At 29.0% G+C, this 17637-nt stretch overlaps 1 protein-coding gene across 7 annotated transcripts in view; it reads left to right on the plus strand.

Moving 5' to 3' along the window:
- The window catches only part of LOC142333781 (uncharacterized), a 187546-nt gene that overhangs the window by 24013 nt on the left and 145896 nt on the right, over positions 1-17637 (plus strand). The window contains exon 2 of one of the 7 annotated variants that reach the window (XM_075381304.1): positions 5089-5207. The exons of the other annotated variants lie outside the window; for them this stretch is intronic. The gene's annotated coding sequence lies outside the window, so the exon portion shown is untranslated. The remainder of the gene's footprint in view (positions 1-5088; positions 5208-17637) is intronic. 7 annotated transcript variants of the gene reach the window in all.

Here is a 17637-nt window from a genome sequence, read left to right on the forward strand (position 1 = left end):
AACTGATCGGCTTTACATCTGAATAAATAAGGCCCAGTTGTATGGGAATACTGGAATATTTTTGTTTTGTTTTAATCTTTATTTACGTAATGTTCTATAAACACTTTAATGTTTTGTTGTTTTATTAATTTAATTATTTACACAGAATATAAAAATATATTTCTTGTTTTATCAGCTCAGTGCCTCTGGGCTTTGGCGGCCTAGTAATTATTTACTTATTTCATACTTGATTACAAAGCTTATGATTTCATAACTTTTACTCACATTGGAGGTAACTGTGTAGGATGATATTTTTTTATAGGCTATTTATATTTGCAAGTATTTTAATATCGTGCTTTGGTTATTAAGTTTTAACTATTTTCAATGAACAAAAACGGAAAAAAGTACGTAGGTTTACATGCATGTATATGCTAATAATAATGTATTACTAAACGCACAATTTTCTAATATTGTTTGTGATTACTTTTATAAAATATGAATAATATCACAAACATTATTCTGTATAAATATGAGGATAGAAATAAATGTAATTCTTATATATAGTAACTACATGGGGAAAGAAAATTAACATACAGGAGAGACAATACTGTATTAAGTATTCATTAACTGAGTATTGTTAAAAATATATGTAGGAATTACTTCAATATTTTTGATATACTAGTAGTATTTCTGCATTAGAAGTATTTTTTGCATTCCAGTTTTAATATAAATTTACATTAAATTGATTTCCATTGAAAATTTGGTGGTCTAATATTTTGTTTATAATACTGAATACAACATATAAAAATTTATGAAAAAAATTATACATTTTTACCGCCTTAATCGAAAAAAGAAGTCTAATGATAGAAGATTTATTAGACTAACAACTGTGTATACAAGTGCTCCTGAAACATTTGTACAAATCTGGGATGGGTTTTTTAATTTAACAATCAGTTAAAGAATAAATATAAACCTATTTCCGGAAATCTTTTTTTCCGTTTTTTTGGTCTGTTTATTTGTTTATTAAAATTGCATTATCTTTTTAAAGTATTTAATTTAACGTTATGCTCATTTATAATTCGAGTTTTTAAATACAAAATACTTTCAATTTCCCTTTTAATATTCAAAATGGCGTCTATGAATATTTTTAATGTTTCATTAAAAAAATGAAAACTTTCATTTTTCGTATCAAAATTATTAATTATTTTCCGACATAAACCTTTCTTTTTCATGAAAATTTAGTATTTATATTTCCTTCAGTAATAATTCATGCAATTCGAATTTTATTTTTTAAATAAAACAAAGAAAAAGAAAGTAATTGCAGGGATTGATGGCCAATACGTCGATCGATACAGTTTACGTGTATCACAACGTCGTCAAATATGACAATCATAACGGGTGACAGATATTAATTTGCTGTTATGGTACATTTGGTTGCCTTTTTCATTCGTCTTTCGGGATATATCTTTTATCTTAAGACTTTGGTATATGAAACCTCCTTTCCTTTTCCTGTTTAGCCTCCGGTAACTACCGTTTAGATAATTCTTCAGAGGATGAATGAGGATGATATGTATGAGTGCAAATGAAGTGTAGTCTTGTACATTCTCAGTTCGACCATTCCTGAGATGTGTGGTTATTTGAAATCCAACCACCAAAGAACACCGGTATCCACGATCTAGTATTCAAATCCGTGTAAAAATAACTGGCTTTACTAGGACTTGAACGCTGGAACTCTCGACTTCCAAATCAGCTGATTTGGGAATGGTACATGAAACCTCATCAGAACTAAACATAACTCGTCTTGGACTAATCGAGTTAACCAGTGATCATCCCTCTAGTTAAAAATTCATATGTACCCTTCATCAAAATTAAAAAAGATTTTTAGGGAATTTTTTTTTAGTTCTATTTGCGTAATTTTCTATCCTGAAATTTTTCATTAATATACATCCATAGCTAGTAAATCACAAAAAATTGTTTTCATAATCTGGGGAAGGATCCCTCGTTTGAAAAGATTTCTGTAGGGGTTGATTAAGTTCTATATATCTTGAATATACAGAAAAGAGATACTCCGACTGATAATGAACACAATTTGAACAACGGGCTTTTTTTAAATTTTATATGAAGCTAAAATAACAGAAAAATAAAATGTATTCTTAGCAATTTATAGGGAAAATTTAATTATGTAATAGAGGCAAGGCTCGTTACGTAAAATCATCATTTACCTACTTACGGAAACTGTTTGTGTTAAAGAAAAAAATTATTTTAAATCTGATATTTCAAAAACGATTGAAATTTATACAAGAATTTTATAAATAGTTTACGAAAATAAAATCTGGTATAATTTCTAAATTTTATTCGCAGTATCAAAATCTCTTGTAGAGATGAATTGTACCGATCAGAGCTAAATTTAATCAGAAATTAAAATATTATTACACTGAAAATTAATGCTGTAAAGTAAGGCATGTTTTCAGTATAATCAATGACCTTCAATAATAAGTATTGTTCTTATTTGTATAATGTACACCTATTATGTTTCAAAGTTACTACAGAAATACTATGGATAATTAATTATTCAAACAAACTCAGCGGTTTCTGAGTTTTAATTAGACATCGATAGAAAAAAAAACAAACGCACGAAGGCTTGTTTGTGGTTATGTATGAAGATTGCATAGAGAAGTTACTTTAGCAAACGATTAAAAAAAAAATTATTTCTGTTAATGTGTTGGAAATTGATGTAACAATCTTAACTAAAATAACTGGATTTGACCTTTCATTGAGCTTCACATATATAAAAAGATCTTAGCAAGAACATTTTTACGTTCTAAAGATAGTAATAGTTTCATTCATAAAAGTATTAAATTAAATTTTTTAGCTGAATTATGACTGTTTGTTAAGACTCATATCTTAATTAAGTTTTAAATTGATTAATATTTCAAAAATAGCTTATTTTCTTTAGAATATCGATTATAAAAGGTAAACATTTTGTTTAGTCAACGTTTTTTTAGTTAATGACCTATATTACGAATTTCTAATTAATCTATTATGATTAAAATTTAGAATCAATCTAATGTATACATAATAAGACAGTTCGTTAATATTTAATATTTCATGTTAACATTTATTCAGGTTCTTATAAGTTGATAAATATTTAATGTAGAAAAAATAATATTGTTCATTTACGGTTCGTATATGTTATAAAAAAAAGTTGCTAAATTATTTAATTAAGCTAGATTTAGAATTTTATATATATATATATATATATTGTAGAATGTTCGTAACACAACTCTCTAAATGATTGTTGGCTAACGGTTTTTTCTACTGAGAACAAAAGTTGTACTGTTCTAGGCACTATAGGTTAAGATTTTTAAATCTTATTGTATGCATTTTTTTGTTGGTGTATAAAAGATAAAGAACCGGTTTACGGATTATTGTAGTTTTATTATTATTTTTTCTTTACGAAATATACCTTTTGATCTTATAATACTATTATCAAAGGCTTAAGGTGCGTTGTGCGTTATTAATTTTTTTATTTCATCCATCCATCCATTCATTTAAATCAGTACCTCGTCGGATTATTTATGGTTATTATTATTATTTAGTAAATCAGTCAATATTAAAATATTAAATGTTTTTTTATTTACTATAATTTCCTTTTATTTTGTTTACTATATATTTATGAATTAATGAATAAATAAATACCTATGCATATTTTTTCTTCTTTTTTTGTGTCAGTGTTTTTAAACAAAGAAACAGAAGTGTTTATCTGGCTTGTTAATAAGGTGTTTTTACTAATAGATTTTATTTTACATGCCTAAATGTTATGCTAATAAAAGTAAAGCCTAATAGTAAATAAATAGATGAATAAATAGTTGAATATTTTAATATATAATTGTTTATTATAATTTTTATATTAGGAATTCAGACATGTTTTACACATATTTTAACAGAGACGATGACATGGGTTAATGAGGTGAACAATTGTCGGACCGGGAATCAAATCCGAGACCATAATTGATTTAGAAACCGACATTGTAATCCAGTGGCGGCTCGTAGCTAAAATTAGTGGGGCTGCTGCTCCGGAAAATTTTTTTCTGGCTCTTTCAAGGTCATCGTTAAAGTTTTCTGTAAAATAAAAGAACCGAAAAAATGAATCAAATAGAATAGCTTGAAGCAGGATAATAATCTAATTCTACACTTTATCACATTCAAGAATACGGTATGCTTAAAAACCGTATTCGGTTTAACCGAATAAATAATAAAATGCCAATACAGATAATATTTTTTAGTGTTACTGGATAATAACTTTATAAAATGTCGCTTAAAAACACTATAGTCTAATGGTCATTAAGTTAAATTTCTATGTACACAGAAACGAATGCACCAGCACGCCAAGGTCGGCACTGTGGGAGCGACAGTGCTTTCTCTCCCTCGCAGCCTTGCGTGCAGCTTCCTATGTGCGCATGCGCATAACAGCCAAACACCACGCTGAACTGTGAAGCGAACAATTCCATACGAAGTTTTTGTATCTTTTTCAAAAATACAAAAATATGGGGAGGATGGCTACTAACATTAAGCTTAGGGATTATATATTGTACAAATATAAAGAACGAATTAAAGGAAAAAGGACTCGTATTAAATGTTATCGATAATATCAAGCGAAAATAGGGGGTGCTGCAGTTCCAGGTGCCTATACGCGATCCGCCGCTGTTCTAAGGGCTATACCCAATTAGTCGGCCGATTGTGTTCAAGTTATTGATTAATAAAATAAAAAAACAAAGAACATTCTCGTTTCATTTTATTTAAAAATTTTTTTTTGAAATAAAGTAATCAACAAAACTTGCGTTTTAATATTCTTTTTAAATATACATTTCATTTAAATTTTGTTAGTTACGATTTTTATTAAGAGCCGGCAGTATGATGCACTAGTTATTCATTGTAGCATTATGTTGTCAAACAAGTTAAGGATGTTTTCTAATAGTATCATTTTAGACTAATCATGTGAATAATGGTCACGTGTTAATTACTAATGTTAGCTGTTAGTATTTTCACATTTTATATTTCTGCTAGTATAACATAATTGATTTGAGTGTTATTTTCTGCCTTTCCTAGAATTGTCACTCTACCATTCGTAGTTGATGCAGAATTTACATTTTGTCGAGTCTGCAAGGCTTCACCTGCACCATGAATGAATGATGCCTTCTTCTTCTTTCTTTACTGTTTAGCCTCCGGTAACTACCGTTTAGATAATTCTTCAGAGGATGAATGAGGATGATATGTATGAGTGTAAATGAAGTGTAGGAATGAATGATGCCTGCGAAGTAAGATGGTGTCTGCGAGGGACAGCCCCGGTCCGGGAGGGCTGATGTGTCTCCGGCGTCCCACCATAAGTGGTCGGACGGGGACTCATTTGCAGCGGCACTGGGAGCAATATAAGACCGTAGTCCTGGTGGGGTTCCCTTTGGGGATCTCTTCATTAGAGCCATGGCATATAATTAAATGACCAAGACCCGGTTACCTTGGTGGGACCTTGCCGAGGTAGTTTGAGGCACTGGAACCCCTCGGAGCTGAGTTTATGCTTAATTTTAGGTCCGGCTTCTGGGCGGCGGGGTAAATAAAGATGATACAAAAAAGTTAACAATACCTATTTGTAAAAAAAAAAATATTTAAAAAAGTTAAAGAAGCAATAACATCGTAATCAATCGAATGCTGAATCGTTATTGTTCTAATAATCTGCCGCCACCAAATCGTGGCCAGCGGCCAATCACTGCGGTGTTGCCGGTGATATGCAACAATGATATCATTCCAACCTGTACCGAGGCGTGTTTACACTATTCCCAACAAAAACGCAAATGCTGCCACTTAACGGAAAAGGTCCGTATTTGTTACTACTTACCAGCGTGGAAATAAACTGAATTCATGATATCCTTTTCAGTGATATCTAGATTTTTTTATATTGGCTTATGCTAATTTTCAAAATATTGTTTTGAATCTGAATCGGTTCATTGTTTCAGTGAGTTTTTTGCTGGTGTGTTTGTGTATAATTTCTTACGTTTTAGTTCTCAGAACGTTAAATGGCCATTGGTGACTCTCGAAGCGAACTTACAGTGATTAAAATAGGTCAATTTTTTTTTTTATGTTTCCCTGTTATTATTTAGTGTTTTATTCTGTCTTTTGAAGGAGAGCTCCTTACAAGTCACACAAAAATACTGTTGTTGCTATAGCAATGCTCTTCTGCCGATTCACCAAATCGTTGCTAAAAATATAATCAAACGTTAGTCATTGTTTGATTAATTCCTATTCTTATTGCTCGCATCAAGAGATCGTCTATTCATCAATAATTATTTTTCTCACATCTTGTCGTTTGCTGTTTAGGAATGGCTATCACATGGTTTAATCACAGTCGGAATTTGCGTGAGTTGATCCGTAATCCATTACTTGCGTCTTGTCATATTAAATTTTATGTAATGATAAAGGTAAACAATTGGAACTGTAGAAACAGGAAGTAGGTCATATTTTAAATCCTTTCTCACCTCTTTTTCCTGATTATATTCATTACGCGTGTTTATTATCTCACCGACTTGTTCTCAAACATTGTATTCGAAATACAATATTTTTTATTTCATTAATCAGATATTAAAAAATTTCATATGGATTTTTCAATTTATATAACCGTAAAATCATTGTGTAATTATATTATAAATAAAATATTTTTCAATCCCTTTCTTTAATGATAATATTTGACGTTTGTTTGGTGTATAGATGTTTTAACCTTTTCTTCCACAAAATTTATTCTGTTAAAATATTGCTTTTCATTTATCATGCCTTCATTGTTCAAATAATCTCTTAATGCTGGGGTAAGAGTTTACTATTTAAAATATTATCGTTTCCCTTTGGTAATCTTTTAATGGGAAAGAAAGTGTTAATTAATAGTTAACGCCTTAATCCTTGCTTAGTTACGTCTCATTAACTTTTAATAGACCTTGTATTGTAACAGAGGGTTACAGAAGGTAACCTTCGGATAGATACAAACACTTGTTCACCTGAAGACTTCGTTTAATAGTATACCAACAGATTATTGTTACAAAGAAATAGCTATACATACAGAAATAAGTACATTTTTCAACAGTAACAACAAAGAAATATTGTAAAAATGTTTTAAGTATAAATAAGAATTAATTAATATTATGGCAATATCCATTAGAAATATGCACTTAATTGCCCTCCTATTTAAACTTTACACATCACCCCTATATTTTTTTGCAGTTATTACTGTTAACTATAATTACTCAGGTAATTGAGGTTACTGTTACATTTAGCCCTAGTACTGAGAACATCAAAGCGAAATGCTCGTACTTTCTTTAAGAATAGTGTTTGCCACTACCAAACTACAACAGAGCAAAAAAACGTACACGCGCGCGCACACACTGTATATATATATATATATATATATATATATATATATATATACACACACACACACACATTTTATTAAATTATACATTAAATATATACATAGCGTATTCAACATCGTATATGTATATGTATATGCACTCACACCGCGCATGCGTCTTTTATAATTCAACATCTTTTTTTAATTTAGTGATATTTTTCTAGTGAAATCATTAAAAATGTTAAATCTTAATAACTATTTGCATTTATTTCATTCTGTAAATAAACAATTTTTCATCTGATATCTAATTTGAAAAAAATGTTCTATACTGTTTATGAATACAGATAGTGTGGATAATCTTAGATTATCTTATTTTGGAATTATATTCCAAAATATTAATGATAGATTCTTTAACCTGATTTATTGAAGCTAGCGAAGGAAGTTAACGAACTACGCAATTAAATGTAAAATTAAATTCAGTTTCAATAATATTAGTTGAAAAACGTGTATCTTTTTAATTAAAAATTTGGATGCTGCTGCAACGAATGTGTTTACAACTTCAATAGTTACATAAATGCGAATAAAAATTGACCTTAGACTAATTTTAGAAAAAATTATTATTAAATAAATTCTGAATTTATGACTGACAATAAGAAAATCTAATTCTAACAAAATATTTCCTGGTAATTTTGTGAAATATGTTTATTTGAATTTGTAACATATTGATAATTAAGAAATAATTTGTTTTATAATGTGTGTATAATTATTTGGTCTATAGTTTAGACATTGCCGTTGATGCTCGTATTAAGATGTAATTTAATATTTGTACATTGTATTAAGTTAGTACGTCCATCATAACATTACAACTGCATAGTTGTATTGATTACAGTGATTGAATCCTTATGATTGTAATTGTTATATTGACCGAGTTGTATTATCATTTAGTGCAATCGATACGGTAAGGGATATTTGAATGAAACAAATTAAATGAAATAAAATGTAAATGTAAACAAAAAACCGATCTTCAAATGAAATTTTATATAATTTTTTTTTCATTGCGGTTAATGCAGTAGTATAGAAGATATTCAAAAGAATTAACTTACATAGTGACTTTTTTTCTAGGCTACTGATAATTACGCAATAATATCTGTTATTCATTTCACGGTCTACGATTCCATTTGTACATACTATAATATTATTATTGTTTGTATAAACAATCATAATTACCATATAGATTGTTTTATTTTTGTTTTTACTGTTAAATGGCTATCGACCTAAATCATATACATTCTCTATCATGATTGTGTTATTCCATTTAATATTTATTAATAACAATTGCATTAATAATATGTATGTTTTTTATTGATTAATTGATGAAATATATTGTATTATTGTTAAATGCAGTTTATAATTCCAGCTATTTTCTTAGAAGTTAGCTAATTTTTAATTAACAACTTCATACAATTCAGTAAGTCTCCTTATTCTTATTTTAAAGGTTCATTTTTTTACAAAATTAACTTTTTTTTAATAAATTCTTTGTAAGATATTAATTTATAAAATTTATTTTTATTTTTATTAAAAAAATAATGTTATATTTTAACTTATAAAATTAAGTGATTATAGGATTTAGTGATAATGGGAATTCCTCAGCAGCACAATACTTAAGGATATGGATACAGTCCTTAACTTGTCACTCAAAAATGTATTTACTTAAAGTAAATCTCGAAGAGATGCTAAAATTTGGCTCGCGGTGCAAACAGAGATTAGACAAACATGTATACTCTCTGGAAGTAAATCTTTGGACATTAGCGACGACATCAAGCGTCTAAAACGTTTTCATGTGCTGGACCTGGGAGATGTACCAGAGGAGTGACCAAGAGAAGGAACCTAGGAGTGGAAAGGCAGGATGAGTCTGTCAGTGTGTAGTGAACGTCAATTTGATAATTTACAAATTATAGCTATTTCTATTACCGACGAATATTTGTTTTATTTATATTATTGTTTTCACATAATAATAATGATGGCATTGTTTATATTTTCATTCTTTTCTATCTGTGATTTATTTCTAGTACTATGTTAAGTATTGAACTTTACTTGACCACTTGTGTTTTACCTTTGTATGCTTTAATGAGGGGTTTTGTCGGTAATCTTTCTTATTAATGATAATGTTATTAAGTAAATGTAATCTTTCTTATTAAGTGAATGTTATCATTAATAACATTTACTTATGTTCTCCTATGAGGTACCGATTGTAAATGCTAACAGATAGCAAAAACATTTTTGACTTAACAATCCACTATAATAGAATTTATTAAAATTTTTCACGATGAAGTTGCAAACATTTTTAAAGCCAGTACCTTTAAAAGAGAGTGCTATTTGATATTATTACAATAGTTTTATTTTATCAATTACTGCAATTGTTTTTTACTCGAACAACAAACCAAAATAGGGCTTTAAAATTTCAATCTAGAAACTCTTAAAGCTTTAACTCTTAAAATCTCTAATTTATAAAATAAATTCTATTTCTACATTGTAAATTAAATAAAATAAATTAATTGTTTATTAATAAATGTTTACAGCAGTAAATCTTTGTTTATTAATAATACATGCAATTTGTATTACTCTTGTTGATTTTGAGAAGATAGATATTTCTATTAAATGTGTGTAGAGGAATATTTAAAGAATAACAGTTTAAAAAATTGAAATAAGTAGCTTACTTTTTCTCAAAAACGTTCTACTGTATAAATGATGTTTAAGCTTAGTTAAAATTTTTTTAATATTGTCCTAAATTATCTGAGCTGTGAAAATAGCCTGTAAATCTAAAGTTTTATCTACGTATTTTAATCTATACATATAAGTAGTTTGCAAACGGAAATTAATTTTCATTTTTTTGTATTAATTTAATGTTATAAAGTTTACATACAATTTTATATCTTCAATAACCACTGACGTTGTTGGTGACCTGGCATGAGACACACAAACGACTTCTGTAAATGTCATAGCTGTTCTCATTAACAAGAAATTCATACCAGCCATCTAGGGAAAGAGAGAAGTAAAAATCTTCACCGACTTAAATATACTTGCACATTAGTATGATGACTTACCTACCGAATAAAGATGACGTTCAACAATAACGCTTTTCATTTCAATTGATTTTCATTCTGTTTAGTATAAATACTGATTGTGTATGAGCGATGCAAAATTACTCGTAGGGAAAATAAGCTTTACACTTCATTGTGTATGTAATGTGTTTTATTAATCTATACTCGTCATAGCCCAAAAAAGTAGGACAGATAGTGTAAAACAACGCATTCATATGCTATATCCTTATCACACGTTATGGTTGCTTCAAACATGTACAGAATTCGTCATTGGCGAAAAATAAGTGTTAAAAAAAACTTTCTTTCGTTAATGCAATAATAAAAAGGGTGGATAAACATTTGGTCGCTAGATGATTTACCTATGGTAGCCACGTAGCTAACTTAAAATATTTTTAGAAATAGAATTATAGATTTGGCAGTAAAAGAATCTTTCATGGAAAATTTAAGTTGCACAATTTTTAAAGATTTTTAATTTCGCACAGTGTGGATTTCAAACTGAAAACCGGCTAGGGATTGATAACTAAAAATAACTGAAGGAATGATTGATATATGGATAATATAATTTTATTTGATCTGATTTTTATTGCTTGTGATGTGGTATTAGAATTAAGGCAAAGTTTATTGATAATTTTTAAAGGTTACAGCCGACCAACTTATGTAGTTTTCATTTACTTGGTACTTTGTACTTATTAATTAAATTAATTTTTTTGTTAAAATTTAATATTAATTTTAATAAAATAGTTTATGTTAATTTAAATTATAATTATTAAGTAAATTTTTGGAATAAATTACAAGTTATTAATGCCTAATAATAAACTGTAATAAATGAATTTTTATTTATTAAAATAAAACTTAAATCTAAATATAAGACAAAAATCATTTTAATGATGAATTTAAATAAAAAAATAAAAAAAAAATCAGAATAGTTAGTTCTAAACTCTGATTTGGAACTTCTTAAAGTTTATCATAATCGCTACGATTAAAAAAAAATTGACTTCTTTCTGGTGATTAGAAATGTATCTTTTCTATAACATATTTGTAACTTTGATATAATTCTATATTTTATTCCTATATAACTATTTGTAAAAAAAGGTTATTATACAGTTGTATTCTTGTACAATTGTATAAATGGTTGCAAAACATTATATAAGTTAAGAAGTAGGCTTATAGAAATTTACAGAATCATACTTTGTTAGTTAAAAAAACTATGTGTTTCCTACTTCATTATCGGGTTATAATACTCATCATGATTTTTTTTAAATGCTTTATTATTATAGGTAACGTTCAAGGTTCTGAATCCGCTTACAGTATTATAGTACAACACGTCAATTTATGCGATTAAAATAAATTTGGGTAATATAATTACACGTTAAATAATAATTGTAGGAATTCATGTACAAGGTCATATTATAATAATATTCACTTAAATATAAGTAAAATTTTTTTATTTATACATTTCTTGAATTTATCTATAAGGAAACTATAAAATCTGATACCTATTTTGCATAAAAATCAGGTTTTTATTTTAACGTAGTTTTGTGAACGTTATTATTGATCGTTTGATATTAACAATCTACTGTTTATTTTTATAAAATAGTTTTAAAGCAGATTATTTCATTTTATTTCATGTGACAATGATTTTACGAGCGTACTGGAAACCACGTAATTTATTGAAATATATATATGAGAAAGCGATATGTTATATATTCAAAGTGGACAATTTTGGTTATTTTTTAAAGAAATATTTTTGAAATTTTTGTCATCTTTTGTTACAATGGATTCATAAAAATATGCTCCTGAATAGAATTATTGATTTGGCAAAAAAAGCTTTCAAAAAGTATAATAAAGGCAAATATTACAATATTTTATCATATGTGATTCGTATTAAATTAAGATTAAATAAAATATAATAATAAAAATATTACCAGTGAGTTATGACCACTGATGTGATAAAGTTTGTTATTTTTAACAGTTTTTGTAAAGATACTATTTAGCGACTTTGGAGGAAGATTATCTTATAACCATTTGGATTTTACCAGAAATACAAGAACTGAGGTAAAAATTCCACTTGCTTGTTTTTTTACACGACTGCCCAAATAGGAGTGATTTAGATGTATGACCCCCATGTAGGAATCCTAACGTTATCGAGTTGTCATAGGTTGTGTCTGTATGTGTGTAAAATATATATAGGTTATGTATTTATAAATTTGTTTAAATACCTTTTTAAAAAAATTAAAACAATAATATATACAAAATTGCGACTCTCATGCTGTTTAATTATCCTATATCAGTAATTATCTTACATTAAAGAACAATGTTTGTCAGCGATGTTTTTTGTCAGTCGTGTTTATAAAATTTTTAAGATTTATCTCCTGTTATCGTATATACAAGAAATTTCATAGAGAAACTTTTCATAATAATATTTATGTTTAATTAATATTTATCGAGAAATTATATTTCATTGGAATTCTGTTTAATTATTCTACACAGCGTAAAAATAGGAAATTATTTTGTTATTATAGCTAATATTATCATCATAATTGTTTTCTGTCAATTTTGTTATTATTATTAAAAAATCGCACTTATATTAGTAAAGATAAAAAGACGAGATTGGTTTTATTTGATTTCCTAATTGTTTTTTAAGCTATATAATTTCGTTTCACTGTTGCCTTTTTTCTTCAAAATACTGAATATAAACTAAGGAAAAATTTTATCTTTTTTTATTACACCTTTACTTTCTTTCTTTTTCCTGTTTAGCCTCCGGTAACTACCATGTAGATAATATACTTCAGAGGATGATATGTAATGAGTGTGAATGAAGTGTATATAGTCTTGTACATTCTCAGTTCGACCATACCTGAGATGTGTGGTTTAATTGAAATCCAACCACCAAAGAACACCGGTATCCACGATCTAGTATTCAAATCCGTGTAAAAATAACTGGCTTTACTAGGACTTGAACGCTGGAACTCATGACTTTCCAAATCAGCTGATTTGGGAAGACGCGTTCACCACTAGACCAACCCGGTGGGTTAATAGCGAATACACTAAACTTGGCTCTAGTAATATAGTAAGCAATTCCCATAGGTTCACATCCTTTTTATGAGTAAATAAATTACTTCAGCATAGAAAAAAAAACCTATCTCTTATGTGGGTAAAATTGCCGTTTTAAGTTGAAGACTTAATAAGTATTATTTGCGGCGTGCGCAAGTTTTAACGAAAAAGCAGTAAATTTTTAAAAATGATCACCATTAATGACATTGTTTAAAATTCAAGAACTCTAGATACGTAAGTTGTGGCAGATCCAATTCTCTAATTAATAATAATTTGAAACAGTTACCTCCATTTCTAACATAAGTGTCTTTTTAATCCCAGTTCGCTGGAACTCTCGACTTCCAAATCAGCTGATTTGGGAAGACGTGTTCACTACTACACCAACCCGGTGGGTTATTACACCTTTACTTAACTTAAATTCAGTACGTTTCAAATATGTAAAATTATTTTTAATATGTACTCCAATAGGTTATCCTTTCATTACAATTGCATAATTTGGATTTGTTACAATCTTTTTTCCGTTGCAATTAGTAATTTCAGCTATAAATGATTAATTTTAAAAACTACAAACAACTGATATGTTGATTTTAATATAAAAAATACCTCTTATGCAAATCTGCGCAAGAAGATCGACTTTTCCTTTCCGACGCCTCAGTATTTCGCAGTCAGAAACGCTCTGATTTTCAGAGTACAACGCACGACGTACGTTCGATTAACCAGTGGACCCTACATACAGGAATCAAGTTTCGACTCGCTCACCACTCTCTGCTTAAGCACGTACGAAAAATACATCGCAACACAGTCAATATAACCTCAAATTTCTTTTGACCATAAATTGAACGTAACTCAAGAACGAATCAGTCGTCTTCATGAAATTTTCACATGCACAACTTCAGATATACTACTACAGCATATTTAAATTTCAATGAAATTGATCGCGTAGTTTTTGAGATTTTCGAGTGGCAAAATTTTATGAATGGTATTTTCGTAATTCTCATACTTCAAAACGTAAAAAAATTAATTTTCACCCCCCTTTTCCACCATGCGACCGAAAGTAATACCGTACTTTTCTTCGAAAATTCGGTAAAATAAATCCTCTAATATGTATCTTTTTAAATTATTTGTTGTTTTAACACAGAACAGTAAATTAAACAATCACTGGAAACACACATACACTTATAAATAACAGCTCTGTCAGCACAATAGCAGCTGTGTAGTCAATGCTATTATTATGTGGTCGTTACAGTATTTTCTTTTCTACAAAGAATAATGTAGTGCATACAGATCTTTTTGTTCAAATACAAAATCTTCCAATCGTAATGATGTTTATTTTAACGAATAACCAACAAAATTTTTTATTAACTTAAAAACGAAAATAGCAATTTTTATTTAAAAAAAAAAAAATAGATAATCGTGATTGAAATATCTAAAATGTGACGAATATTAAAAAGTATAAAATTATATATGCCCAAAAATGCATAAACTGATTGAGAAAATGACTTATTAGGACATTAATAAGGTATATTTTAAGAAATTACACTGCAAATTCGTGACCGGATGTTAAAACTCAAGTTATTTTAAGCAGCTATGTTGCCTGAAGATACCGCACATCGGTACGATTTTTTGAAGTTTAAAAACAGGAAACTTAATATAAAAAATAAAAAACAAGTATAATTAATAAATTAAACAATAATAAAAGATGTCTCAGTCACTAGTGGGTATTGGACATATCTTGGTCACAGATCTTTACAAGTCCTTGTTGGTGTTCGAATTGTAGGTACTCGAACGAGGTAGCCAGGTCCAGGATGTAACGCCTAGTTTCCACTGCAGTGTTGGGGACTTTTAATAAAACTAGAGTTTCCAGGGTGAAGCGATGAATGCTCAGCCTTCCATTTGGAACGTTGTTGAAGTTGATATAGGTAATCGGGATACCATCGGTGCCAGGTGGTCTGAATACTTCGCTGAACTAACTGCCATCTGTTAAGCCTGTTTAAAGGTACGTCAGTTACATTAGGATTAGGTAGAGAAGTAAGAGGACTACCTATTAAGAAGTGCCTTGGAGTTAGAGGTTGTGGATGAGAGGAATTTGAAGATAATATACAAAGGGGGTGAGAATTAAGACAAGCTTCTATTTGGGTCAATATAGTAATGAGCTCCTCAAAGGTTAAAGCTAAGTTTCCTAACACATGTCTTAAACGATATTTCATTGACTTTACCGCGGCTTCCCTTACGCCTCCGAATTGTGGTGAATGTGTCGGAATAAAGTGCCACTGAATCCCCCTTTTCGGATGACAAATTTGCTATTTTGTTTCGTACGTTCTTATTATTTAAAAATTTATACATCTAGTGAAGTGAATTATTGGCTCCGACGAAATTCATCCCATTATCAATGTATAGGATAGAACACAGACCTCTTCTTGAGACAAATCTTAATGCAGCTGTAAATGCATCGGCTGATAAATCACTGACTAATTCTAAGTGTATAGCTTTGGTAGACAGACAAACAAATAATGCCACATAACATTTTATCCTATTATTTGAGCGCCGCCCACCTTGACATATTAATAAAGGTCCTGTGTAGTGTATTCTGCAGTTAATGAATGCCTTGTAAATAATATTAGTGTGGCATTTTGGCAATTGTCCCATTAATTGCTGTGATTGCATTGTCTTGAATCGAAAACATGTCAGATATTTGCGTATAATTGATCTGAAGATGCTTTTACCATTGATTATTCAATATTTCCCACGAAGTTGGGAATGAAGTAATTGAGTTCCAGCATGCAAGAGCCTAAGGTGTTCATTTTTAATTGTTAACTTAATTAAATTAGATTTAGGCGGAAGAATGATAGGATGCTTATTGTCAAAATTCAAATCAGATAATTGCAATCTTCTTCCTTCCATTCTTAGACAACCGTTTTCATCTATGATTGGATGCATCGTATATAGTTTGCTTACTTTAGATACAGATGAATTAGTGTGTAATTCTTCAATTTCCGTTTGAAAATGAATATTTTGAGTCTGAATAATACATCGCATTAAAATAAATTATTTTACTTGAGCTGATAAAACAAGCTTATAATTAATTTTATTTTGATTTTTTTTTTAATTTTTAATAAATCTCATACAAAAACGTAATGCATTTATAATTTTTGGCAAGGAAGAAAAGAAATCAGATAAATCTGTCAAGCTAGTATTTATAATTAATTTTAGTGATGTAGATACATTACGAAGTTCGTTTAAACAGTCCGATGATTCAAAATTAATTTCTTGAACAGTTTTCTTATTCCAATTTTCCATTTGATGGCGTAACCAAAAAGGACTTTTCCACCTTAAATAATTATTTTGTAATTCGATTGCACTGTATCATCGAAAAAGTATATCAGAAGGATTTTCTTTAGAATAAACATGTCCCTATTTACAGTTTTCAGTAAGTTCTTGAATGTATGACACTGTTGGCTACAAAGGTTTTCTTCCATTTTGTTGGTGACGCTGCTATCCAAGAAAGTACAACTGTAGAGTCTGTTCATAAATAATTACTATTTATATTTAAACAAAGCGCAAGAGCAATGTTTTTGAATAATTTTGATAATAGTGCGCCGCATAATTCTTATCTTGGTGTGGAGATCTGTTTTATTGGTAACGCTTGATTTTGAGCAAAGGAGATCGACTGTGAGCTATCCTTGATCATCAACAAAACGTAGGTATATACAAGCACCGTAGGCATTATTCAAGGCATTAGTGAATCCATGTAATTGTAAATCAACTATTTCTCCTATCCGTTTGATTAATCTTGGAACACGAATTTGCTTTATAAACGGGAACTTTTCATAGAGATCAGACCAAACATGAAGGAGATTTCCTGAAAGTACATCATCCCACTCCAGTTTCTGATGCCATAATGTTTGCATAAATATCTTGTGTAGCATAACAATTGGACCTTATAGGCCAAATATATCGAACATGGACGATATGATCTTTACAAATATTGACCAATGTGATTTTTATCGTTTATTTGAAAACGCAACATATCCTTCTGATAATCCCAGATTAAACCTAAACTATTAATACCGGGATTAGAGAAATTAGATGTGTGATTGGTATTGTCCAATTCAG

Source organism: Lycorma delicatula, chromosome 1 (genome assembly GCF_047948215.1).
Source record: "Lycorma delicatula isolate Av1 chromosome 1, ASM4794821v1, whole genome shotgun sequence".
Taxonomy (NCBI): Eukaryota; Metazoa; Arthropoda; class Insecta; order Hemiptera; family Fulgoridae; genus Lycorma; species Lycorma delicatula.